Source organism: Leptodactylus fuscus, chromosome 3, assembly GCF_031893055.1.
Source record: "Leptodactylus fuscus isolate aLepFus1 chromosome 3, aLepFus1.hap2, whole genome shotgun sequence".
Lineage (NCBI taxonomy): Eukaryota > Metazoa > Chordata > Amphibia > Anura > Leptodactylidae > Leptodactylus > Leptodactylus fuscus.
Window position 1 is genome coordinate 223,388,496 of NC_134267.1, and position 13,973 is coordinate 223,402,468.

The window sequence follows — 13,973 nt, forward strand, 5'->3', positions numbered from 1 at the left end:
CAAGAGGGAAATACCCTTGAATTCAGGTGATGTTAACCTATCTATCTGCAGGGCTGGGTTCTGGAACAGACTCCCTTTAAGATTGGACACAAAGATTGTACTTCAGGTTTGGTCCAAAACTTGACTCTGGTGGGACTCGAACCCACAACCTTTGAATCACTATGCTCTTCTAGAAGTCCAATGCGCTATCCATTGCGCCACAGAGCCTACTACCAATGAGTCTACCAAATCGTTTGTTGAGCTGACATGTGAATGGCTCTTGTGAAAGAATCCTACAAAAACACATCTAGCGGGTGATCATTGTCAGGCTAAAGACGAAAGTTCAGATTTATAACATTGGTGTGGCTCTTTGTTTTCTAGATATTTATAAGAGTCAACTTAACAGCATGCAAAGCACCGTAGTCTCATTAATGTACTTTGACCAGTGAGGCCCAAGGAAGGGCGGTTTATACCGCAGACCAGTGCTCTCAAACCTTGGCTATGAAGCCCGATTCTGTCCTTAGCACCGTTGGAAAATGGCATGAGAATATACAACTTTTACTATCAAAAATGGTCCAAAATTTGACTCTGGAGGGACTCCAACCCACAACCTTCAAATCAAGGCTATTACCTAGCGGCCACGCCCTTGTTGCTTCAAAGCGCTCCTTTGCATTTGCCAAAAAAGGCAAAGATTTCTTGCCAACGGAAACAACCATCCGCAAGAGGGAAATACCCTTGAATTCAGGTGATGTTAACCTATCTATCTGCAGGGCTGGGTTCTGGAACAGACTCCCTTTAAGATTGGACACAAAGATTGTACTTCAGGTTTGGTCCAAAACTCGACTCTGGTGGGATTCGAATCCACAACCTTTGAATCATTATGCTCTTCTAGAAGTCCAATGCGCTATCCATTGCGCCACAGAGCCTACGTACAACATGTCTACTAAATAGTTTGTTGAGCTGACATGTGAATGGCTCTTGTGAAAGAATCCTACAAAAACACATCTAGCGGGTGATCATTTTCAGGCTAAAGATGAAAGCTCAGCTTTATAATATTGGTGTGGCTCCTTGTTTTCTAGATATTCATAAGAGTCAACTTAACAGCATGCAAAGCACCATTGTCTCATTAATGTACTTTGACCAGTGAGGCCCCAGGACGGGCGGTTTATACCGCAGACCAGTGCTCTCAAACCTTGGCTATGAAGCCCAATTCTTTCCTTAGCACCGATGGAAAATGGCCTGAGAATATACAACTTTTACTATCAAAAATGGTCCAAAATTTGACTCTGGAGGGACTCCAACCCACAACCTTCAAATTAAGGCTAGTACCTAGCGGCCACGCCCTTGTTGCTTCAAAGCGCTCCTTTGCATTTTGCCAAAAAAGGCAGAGATTTCTTGCCAAAGCAAACAACCATCCGCAAGAGGGAAATACCCTTGAATTCAGGTGATGTTAACCTATCTATCTGCAGGGCTGGGTTCTGAAACAGACTCCATTTAAGATTGGACACAAAGATTGTACTTCAGGTTTGGTCCAAAATTCGACTCTGGTGGGACTCGAACCCACAACCTTTGAATCACTACTCTCTTCTAGAAGTCCAATGCGCTATCCATTGCGCCACAGAGCCTACGTACAACAAGTCTACTAAATAGTTTTTTGAGCTGACATGTGAATGGCTCTTGTGAAAGAATCCTACAAAAACACAACATCTAGCGGGTGATCATTTTCAGGCTAAAGATGAAAGCTCAGCTTTATAATATTGGTGTGGCTCCTTGTTTTCTAGATATTCATAAGAGTCTACGTAACAGCATGCAAAGCACCGTAGTCTCATTAATGTACTTTGACCAGTGAGGCCCCAGGACGGGCGGTTTATACCGCAGACCAGTGCTCTCAAACCTTGGCTATGAAGCCCAATTCTGTCCTTAGCACCGATGGAAAATGGCCTGAGAATATACAACTTTTACTATCAAAAATGGTCCAAAATTTGACTCTGGAGGGACTCCAACCCACAACCTTCAAATCAAGGCTAGTACCTAGCGGCCACGCCCTTGTTGCTTCAAAGCGCTCCTTTGCATTTTGACAAAAAAGGCAGAGATTTCTTGCCAACGGAAACAACCATCCGCAAGAGGGAAATTCCCTTGAATTCAGGTGATGTTTAACTATCTGTCTGCAGGGCTGGGTTCTGGAACAGACTCCCTTTAAGATTGGACACAAAGATTGTACTTCAGGTTTGGTCCAAAACTTGACTCTGATGGGACTCGAACCCACAACCTTTGAATCACTATGCTCTTCTAGAAGTCCAATGCGCTATCCATTGCGCCACAGAGCCTACTACCAATGAGTCTACCAAATCGTTCGTTGAGCTGACATGTGAATGGCTCTTGTGAAAGAATCCTACAAAAACACAACATCTAGCGGGTGATCATTGTCAGGCTAAAGACGAAAGTTCAGATTTATAACATTGGTGTGGCTCCTTGTTTTCTAGATATTTATAAGAGTCAACTTAACAGCATGCAAAGCACCGTAGTCTCATTAATGTACTTTGACCAGTGAGGCCCAAGGACGGGCGGTTTATACCGCAGACCAGTGCTCTCAAACCTTGGCTATGAAGCCCGATTCTGTCCTTAGCACCGTTGGAAAATGGCCTGAGAATATACAACTTTTACTATCAAAAATGGTCCAAAATTTGACTCTGGAGGGACTCCAACCCACAACCTTCAAATCAAGGCTATTACCTAGCGGCCACGCCCTTGTTGCTTCAAAGCGCTCCTTTGCATTTGCCAAAAAAGGCAGAGATTTCTTGCCAACGGAAACAACCATCCGCAAGAGGGAAATAGCCTTGAATTCAGGTGATGTTAACCTATCTATCTGCAGGGCTGGGTTCTGGAACAGACTCCCTTTAAGATTGGACACAAAGATTGTACTTCAGGTTTGGTCCAAAACTTGACTCTGGTGGGACTCGAACCCACAACCTTTGAATCACTATGCGCTTCTAGAAGTCCAATGCACTATCCATTGCGCCACAGAGCCTACGTACATCAAGTCTACTAAAGTGTTTGTTGAGCTGACATGTGAATGGCTCTTGTGAAAGAATCCTACAAAAACACAACATCTAGCGGGTGATCATTTTCAGGCTAAAGATGAAAGCTCAGCTTTATAATATTGGTGTGGCTCCTTGTTTTCTAGATATTCATAAGAGTCAACTTAACAGCATGCAAAGCACCGTAGTCTCATTAATGTACTTTGACCAGTGAGGCCCCAGGACAGGCGGTTTATACCACAGACCAGTGCTCTCAAACCTTGGCTATGAAGCCCGATTCTGTCCTTAGCACCGTTGGAAAATGGCCTGAGAATATACAACTTTTACTATCAAAAATGATCCAAAATTTGACTCTGGAGGGACTCCAAACCCACAACCTTCAAATTAAGGCTAGTACCTAGCGGCCACTCCCTTGTTGCTTCAAAGCGCTCCTTTGCATTTGCCAAAAAAGGCAGAGATTTCTTGCCAACGGAAACAACCATCCACAAGAGGGAAATACCCTTGAATTCAGGTGATGTTAACCTATCTATCTGCAGGGCTGGGTTCTGGAACAGACTCCCTTTAAGATTGGACACAAAGATTGTACTTCAGGTTTGGTCCAAAACTCGACTCTGGTGGGACTCGAACCCACAACCTTTGAATCACTATGCTCTTTTAGAAATCCAATGCGCTATCCATTGCGCCACAGAGCCTACTACCAATGAGTCTACCAAATCGTTTGTTGAGCTGACATGTGAATGGCTCTTGTGAAAGAATCCTACAAAAACACAACATCTAGCGGGTGATCATTTTCAGGCTAAAGATGAAAGCTCAGCTTTATAACATTGGTGTGGCTCCTTGTTTTCTAGATATTCATAAGAGTCAACTTAACAGCATGCAAAGCACCGTTGTCTCATTAATGTACTTTGACCAGTGAGGCCCCAGTACGGGCGGTTTATACCGCAGACCAGTGCTCTCAAACCTTGGCTATGAAGCCCGATTCTGTCCTTAGCACCGTTGGAAAATGGCCTGAGAATATACAACTTTTACTATCAAAAATGGTCCAAAATTTGACTCTGGAGGGACTCCAACCCACAACCTTCGAATTAAGGCTAGTACCTAGCGGCCACGCCCTTGTTGCTTCAAAGCGCTCCTTTGCATTTTGCCAAAAAAGGCAGAGATTTCTTGCCAAGGCAAACAACCATCCGCAAGAGGGAAATACCCTTGAATTCAGGTGATGTTAACCTATCTATCTGCAGGGCTGGGTTCTGAAACAGACTCCATTTAAGATTGGACACAAAGATTGTACTTCAGGTTTGGTCCAAAATTCGACTCTGGTGGGACTCGAACCCACAACCTTTGAATCACTATGCTCTTCTAGAAGTCCAATGCGCTATCCATTGCGCCACAGAGCCTACTACCAATGAGTCTACCAAATCGTTTGTTGAGCTGACATGTGAATGGCTCTTGTGAAAGAATCCTACAAAAACACAACATCTAGCGGGTGATCATTGTCAGGCTAAAGACGAAAGTTCAGATTTATAACATTGGTGTGGCTCCTTGTTTTCTAGATATTTATAAGTGTCAACTTAACAGCATGCAAAGCACCGTAGTCTCATTAATGTACTTTGACCAGTGAGGCCCAAGGACGGGCGGTTTATACCGCAGACCAGTGCTCTCAAACCTTGGCTATGAAGCCCGATTCTGTCCTTAGCACCGTTGGAAAATGGCCTGAGAATATACAACTTTTACTATCAAAAATGGTCCAAAATTTGACTCTGGAGGGACTCCAACCCACAACCTTCAAATCAAAGCTATTACCTAGCGGCCACGCCCTTGTTGCTTCAAAGCGCTCCTTTGCATTTTGACAAAAAAGGCAGAGATTTCTTGCCAACGGAAACAACCATCCGCAAGAGGGAAATACCCTTGAATTCAGGTGATGTTTAACCTATCTGTCTGCAGGGCTGGGTTCTGGAACAGACTCCCTTTAAGATTGGACACAAAGATTGTACTTCAGGTTTGGTCCAAAATTCGACTCTGGTGGGACTCGAACCCACAACCTTTGAATCACTATGCTCTTCTAGAAGTCCAATGCGCTATCCATTGCGCCACAGAGCCTACTACCAATGAGTCTACCAAATCGTTCGTTGAGCTGACATGTGAATGGCTCTTGTGAAAGAATCCTACAAAAACACAACATCTAGCGGGTGATCATTGTCAGGCTAAAGACGAAAGTTCAGATTTATAACATTGGTGTGGCTCCTTGTTTTCTAGATATTTATAAGAGTCAACTTAACAGCATGCAAAGCACCGTTGTCTCATTAATGTACTTTGACCAGTGAGGCCCCAGTACGGGCGGTTTATACCGCAGACCAGTGCTCTCAAACCTTGGCTATGAAGCCCGATTCTGTCCTTAGCACCGTTGGAAAATGGCCTGAGAATATACAACTTTTACTATCAAAAATGGTCCAAAATTTGACTCTGGAGGGACTCCAACCCACAACCTTCGAATTAAGGCTAGTACCTAGCGGCCACGCCCTTGTTGCTTCAAAGCGCTCCTTTGCATTTTGCCAAAAAAGGCAGAGATTTCTTGCCAAGGCAAACAACCATCCGCAAGAGGGAAATACCCTTGAATTCAGGTGATGTTAACCTATCTATCTGCAGGGCTGGGTTCTGAAACAGACTCCATTTAAGATTGGACACAAAGATTGTACTTCAGGTTTGGTCCAAAATTCGACTCTGGTGGGACTCGAACCCACAACCTTTGAATCACTATGCTCTTCTAGAAGTCCAATGCGCTATCCATTGCGCCACAGAGCCTACTACCAATGAGTCTACCAAATCGTTTGTTGAGCTGACATGTGAATGGCTCTTGTGAAAGAATCCTACAAAAACACAACATCTAGCGGGTGATCATTGTCAGGCTAAAGACGAAAGTTCAGATTTATAACATTGGTGTGGCTCCTTGTTTTCTAGATATTTATAAGTGTCAACTTAACAGCATGCAAAGCACCGTAGTCTCATTAATGTACTTTGACCAGTGAGGCCCAAGGACGGGCGGTTTATACCGCAGACCAGTGCTCTCAAACCTTGGCTATGAAGCCCGATTCTGTCCTTAGCACCGTTGGAAAATGGCCTGAGAATATACAACTTTTACTATCAAAAATGGTCCAAAATTTGACTCTGGAGGGACTCCAACCCACAACCTTCAAATCAAAGCTATTACCTAGCGGCCACGCCCTTGTTGCTTCAAAGCGCTCCTTTGCATTTGCCAAAAAAGGCAGAGATTTCTTGCCAACGGAAACAACCATCCGCAAGAGGGAAATACCCTTGAATTCAGGTGATGTTAACCTATCTATCTGCAGGGCTGGGTTCTGGAACAGACTCCCTTTAAGATTGGACACAAAGATTGTACTTCAGGTTTGGTCCAAAACTTGACTCTGGTGGGACTCGAACCCACAACCTTTGAATCACTATGCGCTTCTAGAAGTCCAATGCGCTATCCATTGCGCCACAGAGCCTACTACCAATGAGTCTACTAAATAGTTTGTTGAGCTGACATGTGAATGGCTCTTGTGAAAGAATCCTACAAAAACACAACATCTAGCGGGTGATCATTTTCAGGCTAAAGATGAAAGCTCAGCTTTATAATATTGGTGTGGCTCCTTGTTTTCTAGATATTCATAAGAGTCAACTTAACAGCATGCAAAGCACCGTAGTCTCATTAATGTACTTTGACCAGTGAGGCCCCAGGACAGGCGGTTTATACCGCAGACAAGTGCTCTCAAACCTTGGCTATGAAGCCCGATTCTGTCCTTAGCACCGTTGGAAAATGGCCTGAGAATATACAACTTTTACTATCAAAAATGATCCAAAATTTGACTCTGGAGGGACTCCAACCCACAACCTTCAAATCAAGGCTAGTACCTAGCGGCCACGCCCTTGTTGCTTCAAAGCGCTCCTTTGCATTTGCCAGAAAAGGCAGAGATTTCTTGCCAAGGCAAACAACCATCCGCAAGAGGGAAATACCCTTGAATTCAGGTGATGTTAACCTATCTATCTGCAGGGCTGGGTTCTGGAACAGACTCCCTTTAAGATTGGACACAAAGATTGAACTTCAGGTTTGGTCCAAAACTTGACTCTGGTGGGACTCGAACCCACAACCTTTGAATCACTACTCTCTTCTAGAAGTCCAATGCGCTATCCATTGCGCCACAGAGCCTACTACCAATGAGTCTACCAAATCGTTTGTTGAGCTGACATGTAAATGGCTCTTGTGAAAGAATCCTACAAAAACACAACATCTAGCGGGTGATCAATTTCAGGCTAAAGACGTAAGCTCAGCTTTATAATATTGGTGTGGCGCTTTGTTTTCTGGAGGGACTCCAACCCACAACCTTCAAATCAAGGCTAGTACCTAGCGGCCACGCCCTTGTTGCTTCAAAGCGCTCCTTTGCATTTTGCCAAAAAAGGCAGAGATTTCTTGCCAATGTAAACAACCATCCGCAAGAGGGAAATACCCTTGAATTCAGGTGATGTTAACCTATCTATCTGCAGGGCTGGGTTCTGGAACAGACTCCCTTTAAGATTGGACACAAAGATTGTACTTCAGGTTTGGTCCAAAACTTGACTCTGGTGGGACTCGAACCCACAACCTTTGAATCACTATGCTCTTCTAGAAGTCCAATGCGCTATCCATTGCGCCACAGAGCCTACTACCAATGAGTCTACCAAATCGTTTGTTGAGCTGACATGTGAATGGCTCTTGTGAAAGAATCCTACAAAAACACAACATCTAGCGGGTGATCATTGTCAGGCTAAAGACGAAAGTTCAGATTTATAACATTGGTGTGGCTCTTTGTTTTCTAGATATTTATAAGAGTCAACTTAACAGCATGCAAAGCACCGTAGTCTCATTAATGTACTTTGACCAGTGAGGCCCAAGGACGGGCGGTTTATACCGCAGACCAGTGCTCTCAAACCTTGGCTATGAAGCCCGATTCTGTCCTTAGCACCGTTGGAAAATGGCATGAGAATATACAACTTTTACTATCAAAAATGGTCCAAAATTTGACTCTGGAGGGACTCCAACCCACAACCTTCAAATCAAGGCTATTACCTAGCGGCCACGCCCTTGTTGCTTCAAAGCGCTCCTTTGCATTTGCCAAAAAAGGCAAAGATTTCTTGCCAACGGAAACAACCATCCGCAAGAGGGAAATACCCTTGAATTCAGGTGATGTTAACCTATCTATCTGCAGGGCTGGGTTCTGGAACAGACTCCCTTTAAGATTGGACACAAAGATTGTACTTCAGGTTTGGTCCAAAACTCGACTCTGGTGGGACTCGAATCCACAACCTTTGAATCATTATGCTCTTCTAGAAGTCCAATGCGCTATCCATTGCGCCACAGAGCCTACTACCAATGAGTCTACCAAATAGTTTGTTGAGCTGACATGTAAATGGCTCTTGTGAAAGAATCCTACAAAAACACAACATCTAGCGGGTGATCATTTTCAGGCTAAAGACGAAAGCTCAGCTTTATAATATTGGTGTGGCGCTTTGTTTTCTAGATATTTATAAGAGTCAACTTAACAGCATGCAAAGCACCGTAGTCTCATTAATGTACTTTGACCAGTGAGGCCCCAGGACGGGCGGTTTATACCGCAGACCAGTGCTCTCAAACCTTGGCTATGAAGCCCGATTCTGTCCTTAGCACCGTTGGAAAATGGCCTGAGAATATACAACTTTTACTATCAAAAATGGTCCAAAATTTGACTCTGGAGGGACTCCAACCCACAACCTTCAAATCAAGGCTAGTACCTAGCGGCCACGCCCTTGTTGCTTCAAAGCGCTCCTTTGCATTTTGCCAAAAAAGGCAGAGATTTCTTGCCAAGGCAAACAACCATCCGCAAGAGGGAAATACCCTTGAATTCAGGTGATGTTAACCTATCTATCTGCAGGACTGGGTTCTGGAACAGACTCCCTTTAAGATTGGACACAAAGATTGAACTTCAGGTTTGGCCAAAACTTGACTCTGGTGGGACACGAACCCACAACCTTTGAATCAATACTCTCTTCTAGAAGTCCAATGCGCTATCCATTGCGCCACAGAGCCTACGTACAACATGTCTACTAAATAGTTTGTTGAGCTGACATGTGAATGGCTCTTGTGAAAGAATCCTACAAAAACACATCTAGCGGGTGATCATTTTCAGGCTAAAGATGAAAGCTCAGCTTTATAATATTGGTGTGGCTCCTTGTTTTCTAGATATTCATAAGAGTCAACTTAACAGCATGCAAAGCACCATTGTCTCATTAATGTACTTTGACCAGTGAGGCCCCAGGACGGGCGGTTTATACCGCAGACCAGTGCTCTCAAACCTTGGCTATGAAGCCCAATTCTTTCCTTAGCACCGATGGAAAATGGCCTGAGAATATACAACTTTTACTATCAAAAATGGTCCAAAATTTGACTCTGGAGGGACTCCAACCCACAACCTTCAAATCAAGGCTAGTACCTAGCGGCCACGCCCTTGTTGCTTCAAAGCGCTCCTTTGCATTTTGCCAAAAAAGGCAGAGATTTCTTGCCAACGGAAACAACCATCCGCAAGAGGGAAATACCCTTGAATTCAGGTGATGTTAACCTATCTATCTGCAGGGCTGGGTTCTGGAACAGACTCCCTTTAAGATTGGACACAAAGATTGTACTTCAGGTTTGGTCCAAAACTTAACTCTGGTGGGACTCGAACCCACAACCTTTGAATCACTATGCTCTTCTAGAAGTCCAATGCGCTATCCATTGCGCCACAGAGCCTACTACCAATGAGTCTACCAAATCGTTTGTTGAGCTGACATGTGAATGGCTCTTGTGAAAGAATCCTACAAAAACACATCCAGCGGGTGATCATTGTCAGGCTAAAGACGAAAGTTCAGATTTATAACATTGGTGTGGCTCTTTGTTTTCTAGATATTTATAAGAGTCAACTTAACAGCATGCAAAGCACCGTAGTCTCATTAATGTACTTTGACCAGTGAGGCCCCAGGACGGGCGGTTTATACCGCAGACCAGTGCTCTCAAACCTTGGCTATGAAGCCCGATTCTGTCCTTAGCACCGTTGGAAAATGGCCTGAGAATATACAACTTTTACTATCAAAAATGGTCCAAAATTTGACTCTGGAGGGACTCCAACCCACAAATCAAGGGTATTACCTAGCGGCCACGCCCTTGTTGCTTCAAAGCGCTCCTTTGCATTTTGCCAAAAAAGGCAGAGATTTCTTGCCAACGGAAACAACCATCCGCAAGAGGGAAATACTCTTGAATTCAGGTGATGTTAACCTATCTATCTGCAGGGCTGGGTTCTGGAACAGATTCGCTTTAAGATTGGACACAAAGATTGTACTTCAGGTTTGGTCCAAAACTCGACTCTGGTGGGACTCGAACCCACAACCTTTGAATCACTACTCTCTTCTAGAAGTCCAATGCGCTATCCATTGCGCCACAGAGCCTACGTACAACATGTCTACTAAATAGTTTGTTGAGCTGACATGTGAATGGCTCTTGTGAAAGAATCCTACAAAAACACAACATCTAGCGGGTGATCATTTTCAGGCTAAAGACGAAAGCTCAGCTTTATAACATTGGTGTGGCGCTTTGTTTTCTAGATATTTATAAGAGTCAACTCAACAGCATGCAAAGCACCGTAGTCTCATTAATGTACTTTGACCAGTGAGGCCCCAGTACGGGCAGTTTATACCGCAGACCAGTGCTCTCAAACCTTGGCTATGAAGCCCGATTCTGTCCTTAGCACCGTTGGAAAATGGCCTGAGAATATACAACTTTTACTATCAAAAATGGTCCAAAATTTGACTCTGGAGGGACTCCAACCCACAACCTTCAAATCAAGGCTATTACCTAGCGGCCACGCCCTTGTTGCTTCAAAGCGCTCCTTTGCATTTGCCAAAAAAGGCAGAGATTTCTTGCCAACGGAAACAACCATCCGCAAGAGGGAAATACCCTTGAATTCAGGTGATGTTAACCTATCTATCTGCAGGGCTGGGTTCTGGAACAGACTCCCTTTAAGATTGGACACAAAGATTGTACTTCAGGTTTAGTCCAAAACTTGACTCTGGTGGGACTCGAACCCACAACCTTTGAATCACTATGCGCTTCTAGAAGTCCAATGCGCTATCCATTGCGCCACAGAGCCTACGTACAACAAGTCTACTAAATAGTTTGTTGAGCTGACATGTGAATGGCTCTTGTGAAAGAATCCTACAAAAACACAACATCTAGCGGGTAATCATTTTCAGGCTAAAGATGAAAGCTCAGCTTTATAATATTGGTGTGGCTCCTTGTTTTCTAGATATTCATAAGAGTCAACTTAACAGCATGCAAAGCACCGTAGTCTAATTAATGTACTTTGACCAGTGAGGCCCCGGGACAGGCGGTTTATACCGCAGACCAGTGCTCTCAAACCTTGGCTATGAAGCCCGATTCTGTCCTTAGCACCGTTGGAAAATGGCCTGAGAATATACAACTTTTACTATCAAAAATGATCCAAAATTTGACTCTGGAGGGACTCGAACCCACAACCTTTGAATCACTATGCTCTTCTAGAAGTCCAATGCGCTATCCATTGCGCCACAGAGCCTACTACCAATGAGTCTACCAAATCGTTTGTTGAGCTGACATGTGAATGGCTCTTGTAAAAGAATCCTACAAAAACACAACATCTAGCAGGTGATCATTGTCAGGCTAAAGACGAAAGTTCAGATTTATAACATTGGTGTGGCTCTTTGTTTTCTAGATATTTATAAGAGTCAACTTAACAGCATGCAAAGCACCGTAGTCTCATTAATGTACTTTGACCAGTGAGGCCCCAGGACGGGCGGTTTATACCGCAGACCAGTGCTCTCAAACCTTGGCTATGAAGCCCGATTCTGTCCTTAGCACCGTTGGAAAATGGCCTGAGAATATACAACTTTTACTATCAAAAATGGTCCAAAATTTGACTCTGGAGGGACTTCAACCCACAACCTTCAAATCAAGGCTATTACCTAGCGGCCACGCCCTTGTTGCTTCAAAGCGCTCCTTTGCATTTGCCAAAAAAGGCAGAGATTTCTTGCCAACGGAAACAACCATCCGCAAGAGGGAAATACCCTTGAATTCAGGTGATGTTAACCTATCTATCTGCAGGGCTGGGTTCTGGAACAGACTCCCTTTAAGATTGGACACAAGGATTGTACTTCAGGTTTGGTCCAAAACTCGACTCTGGTGGGACTCGAACCCACAACCTTTGAATCATTATGCTCTCCTAGAAGTCCAATGCGCTATCCATTGCGCCACAGAGCCTACTACCAATGAGTCTACCAAATCGTTTGTTGAGCTGACATGTGAATGGCTCTTGTGAAAGAATCCTACAAAAACACAACATCTAGCAGGTGATCATTGTCAGGCTAAAGACGAAAGTTCAGATTTATAACATTGGTGTGGCTCTTTGTTTTCTCGATATTTATAAGAGTCAACTTAACAGCATGCAACGCACCGTAGTCTCATTAATGTACTTTGACCAGTGAGGCCCCAGGACGGGCGGTTTATACCGCAGACCAGTGCTCTCAAACCTTGGCTATGAAGCCCGATTCTGTCCTTAGCACCGTTGGAAAATGGCCTGAGAATATACAACTTTTACTATCAAAAATGGTCCAAAATTTGACTCTGGAGGGACTCCAACCCACAACCTTCAAATCAAGGCTATTACCTAGCGGCCACGCCCTTGTTGCTTCAAAGCGCTCCTTTGCATTTGCCAAAAAAGGCAGAGATTTCTTGCCAACGGAAACAACCATCCGCAAGAGGGAAATACCCTTGAATTCAGGTGATGTTAACCTATCTATCTGCAGGGCTGGGTTCTGGAACAGACTCCCTTTAAGATTGGACACAAAGATTGTACTTCAGGTTTGGTCCAAAACTCGACTCTGGTGGGACTCGAACCCACAACCTTTGAATCATTATGCTCTCCTAGAAGTCCAATGCGCTATCCATTGCGCCACAGAGCCTACTACCAATGAGTCTACCAAATCGTTTGTTGAGCTGACATGTGAATGGCTCTTGTGAAAGAATCCTACAAAAACACAACATCTAGCGGGTGATCAATTTCAGGCTAAAGACGTAAGCTCAGCTTTATAATATTGGTGTGGCGCTTTGTTTTCTGGAGGGACTCCAACCCACAACCTTCAAATCAAGGCTAGTACCTAGCGGCCACGCCCTTGTTGCTTCAAAGCGCTCCTTTGCATTTTGCCAAAAAAGGCAGAGATTTCTTGCCAACGTAAACAACCAACCGCAAGAGGGAAATACCCTTGAATTCAGGTGATGTTAACCTATCTATCTGCAGGGCTGGGTTGTGGAACAGACTCCCTTTAAGATTGGACACAAAGATTGTACTTCAGGTTTGGTCCAAAACTCGACTCTGGTGGGACTCGAACCCACAACCTTTGAATCACTACTCTCTTCTAGAAGTCCAATGCGCTATCCATTGCGCCACAGAGCCTACTACCAATGAGTCTACCAAATCGTTTGTTGAGCTGACATGTGAATGGCTCTTGTGAAAGAATCCTACAAAAACACAACATCTAGCAGGTGATCATTGTCAGGCTAAAGACGAAAGTTCAGATTTATAACATTGGTGTGGCTCTTTGTTTTCTAGATATTTATAAGAGTCAACTTAACAGCATGCAACGCACCGTAGTCTCATTAATGTACTTTGACCAGTGAGGCCCCAGGACGGGCGGTTTATACCGCAGACCAGTGCTCTCAAACCTTGGCTATGAAGCCCGATTCTGTCCTTAGCACCGTTGGAAAATGGCCTGAGAATATACAACTTTTACTATCAAAAATGGTCCAAAATTTGACTCTGGAGGGACTCCAACCCACAACCTTCAAATCAAGGCTATTACCTAGCGGCCACGCCCTTGTTGCTTCAA

At 44.2% G+C, this 13,973-nt stretch overlaps 21 non-coding genes across 21 annotated transcripts; all 21 read right to left on the reverse strand.

Moving 5' to 3' along the window:
• Positions 1-121: 121 nt before the first annotated feature.
• On the reverse strand, positions 122-207 carry TRNAR-UCU (transfer RNA arginine (anticodon UCU)). Its single transcript is given in 2 exon segments — positions 122-157; positions 171-207. It is a non-coding gene; the product is annotated as a tRNA-Arg (tRNA).
• A 612-nt stretch (positions 208-819) lies between these two features.
• On the reverse strand, positions 820-905 carry TRNAR-UCU (transfer RNA arginine (anticodon UCU)). Its single transcript is given in 2 exon segments — positions 820-855; positions 869-905. It is a non-coding gene; the product is annotated as a tRNA-Arg (tRNA).
• A 613-nt stretch (positions 906-1,518) lies between these two features.
• TRNAR-UCU (transfer RNA arginine (anticodon UCU)) lies at positions 1,519-1,604 on the reverse strand. Its single transcript is given in 2 exon segments — positions 1,519-1,554; positions 1,568-1,604. It is a non-coding gene; the product is annotated as a tRNA-Arg (tRNA).
• Positions 1,605-2,220: 616 nt separating this feature from the next.
• TRNAR-UCU (transfer RNA arginine (anticodon UCU)) lies at positions 2,221-2,306 on the reverse strand. The gene is given in 2 exon segments: positions 2,221-2,256; positions 2,270-2,306. It is a non-coding gene; the product is annotated as a tRNA-Arg (tRNA).
• A 615-nt stretch (positions 2,307-2,921) lies between these two features.
• Positions 2,922-3,007, reverse strand: TRNAR-UCU (transfer RNA arginine (anticodon UCU)). The gene is given in 2 exon segments: positions 2,922-2,957; positions 2,971-3,007. It is a non-coding gene; the product is annotated as a tRNA-Arg (tRNA).
• A 616-nt stretch (positions 3,008-3,623) lies between these two features.
• TRNAR-UCU (transfer RNA arginine (anticodon UCU)) lies at positions 3,624-3,709 on the reverse strand. Its single transcript is given in 2 exon segments — positions 3,624-3,659; positions 3,673-3,709. It is a non-coding gene; the product is annotated as a tRNA-Arg (tRNA).
• A 616-nt stretch (positions 3,710-4,325) lies between these two features.
• On the reverse strand, positions 4,326-4,411 carry TRNAR-UCU (transfer RNA arginine (anticodon UCU)). Its single transcript is given in 2 exon segments — positions 4,326-4,361; positions 4,375-4,411. It is a non-coding gene; the product is annotated as a tRNA-Arg (tRNA).
• A 617-nt stretch (positions 4,412-5,028) lies between these two features.
• Positions 5,029-5,114, reverse strand: TRNAR-UCU (transfer RNA arginine (anticodon UCU)). Its single transcript is given in 2 exon segments — positions 5,029-5,064; positions 5,078-5,114. It is a non-coding gene; the product is annotated as a tRNA-Arg (tRNA).
• A 616-nt stretch (positions 5,115-5,730) lies between these two features.
• On the reverse strand, positions 5,731-5,816 carry TRNAR-UCU (transfer RNA arginine (anticodon UCU)). The gene is given in 2 exon segments: positions 5,731-5,766; positions 5,780-5,816. It is a non-coding gene; the product is annotated as a tRNA-Arg (tRNA).
• A 615-nt stretch (positions 5,817-6,431) lies between these two features.
• Positions 6,432-6,517, reverse strand: TRNAR-UCU (transfer RNA arginine (anticodon UCU)). Its single transcript is given in 2 exon segments — positions 6,432-6,467; positions 6,481-6,517. It is a non-coding gene; the product is annotated as a tRNA-Arg (tRNA).
• Positions 6,518-7,132: 615 nt separating this feature from the next.
• TRNAR-UCU (transfer RNA arginine (anticodon UCU)) lies at positions 7,133-7,218 on the reverse strand. Its single transcript is given in 2 exon segments — positions 7,133-7,168; positions 7,182-7,218. It is a non-coding gene; the product is annotated as a tRNA-Arg (tRNA).
• A 405-nt stretch (positions 7,219-7,623) lies between these two features.
• TRNAR-UCU (transfer RNA arginine (anticodon UCU)) lies at positions 7,624-7,709 on the reverse strand. Its single transcript is given in 2 exon segments — positions 7,624-7,659; positions 7,673-7,709. It is a non-coding gene; the product is annotated as a tRNA-Arg (tRNA).
• A 615-nt stretch (positions 7,710-8,324) lies between these two features.
• TRNAR-UCU (transfer RNA arginine (anticodon UCU)) lies at positions 8,325-8,410 on the reverse strand. The gene is given in 2 exon segments: positions 8,325-8,360; positions 8,374-8,410. It is a non-coding gene; the product is annotated as a tRNA-Arg (tRNA).
• A 615-nt stretch (positions 8,411-9,025) lies between these two features.
• Positions 9,026-9,111, reverse strand: TRNAR-UCU (transfer RNA arginine (anticodon UCU)). The gene is given in 2 exon segments: positions 9,026-9,061; positions 9,075-9,111. It is a non-coding gene; the product is annotated as a tRNA-Arg (tRNA).
• A 613-nt stretch (positions 9,112-9,724) lies between these two features.
• TRNAR-UCU (transfer RNA arginine (anticodon UCU)) lies at positions 9,725-9,810 on the reverse strand. Its single transcript is given in 2 exon segments — positions 9,725-9,760; positions 9,774-9,810. It is a non-coding gene; the product is annotated as a tRNA-Arg (tRNA).
• Positions 9,811-10,416: 606 nt separating this feature from the next.
• Positions 10,417-10,502, reverse strand: TRNAR-UCU (transfer RNA arginine (anticodon UCU)). Its single transcript is given in 2 exon segments — positions 10,417-10,452; positions 10,466-10,502. It is a non-coding gene; the product is annotated as a tRNA-Arg (tRNA).
• Positions 10,503-11,117: 615 nt separating this feature from the next.
• Positions 11,118-11,203, reverse strand: TRNAR-UCU (transfer RNA arginine (anticodon UCU)). Its single transcript is given in 2 exon segments — positions 11,118-11,153; positions 11,167-11,203. It is a non-coding gene; the product is annotated as a tRNA-Arg (tRNA).
• Positions 11,204-11,561: 358 nt separating this feature from the next.
• On the reverse strand, positions 11,562-11,647 carry TRNAR-UCU (transfer RNA arginine (anticodon UCU)). The gene is given in 2 exon segments: positions 11,562-11,597; positions 11,611-11,647. It is a non-coding gene; the product is annotated as a tRNA-Arg (tRNA).
• Positions 11,648-12,262: 615 nt separating this feature from the next.
• TRNAR-UCU (transfer RNA arginine (anticodon UCU)) lies at positions 12,263-12,348 on the reverse strand. Its single transcript is given in 2 exon segments — positions 12,263-12,298; positions 12,312-12,348. It is a non-coding gene; the product is annotated as a tRNA-Arg (tRNA).
• A 615-nt stretch (positions 12,349-12,963) lies between these two features.
• On the reverse strand, positions 12,964-13,049 carry TRNAR-UCU (transfer RNA arginine (anticodon UCU)). The gene is given in 2 exon segments: positions 12,964-12,999; positions 13,013-13,049. It is a non-coding gene; the product is annotated as a tRNA-Arg (tRNA).
• A 405-nt stretch (positions 13,050-13,454) lies between these two features.
• Positions 13,455-13,540, reverse strand: TRNAR-UCU (transfer RNA arginine (anticodon UCU)). Its single transcript is given in 2 exon segments — positions 13,455-13,490; positions 13,504-13,540. It is a non-coding gene; the product is annotated as a tRNA-Arg (tRNA).
• Positions 13,541-13,973: the final 433 nt, after the last annotated feature.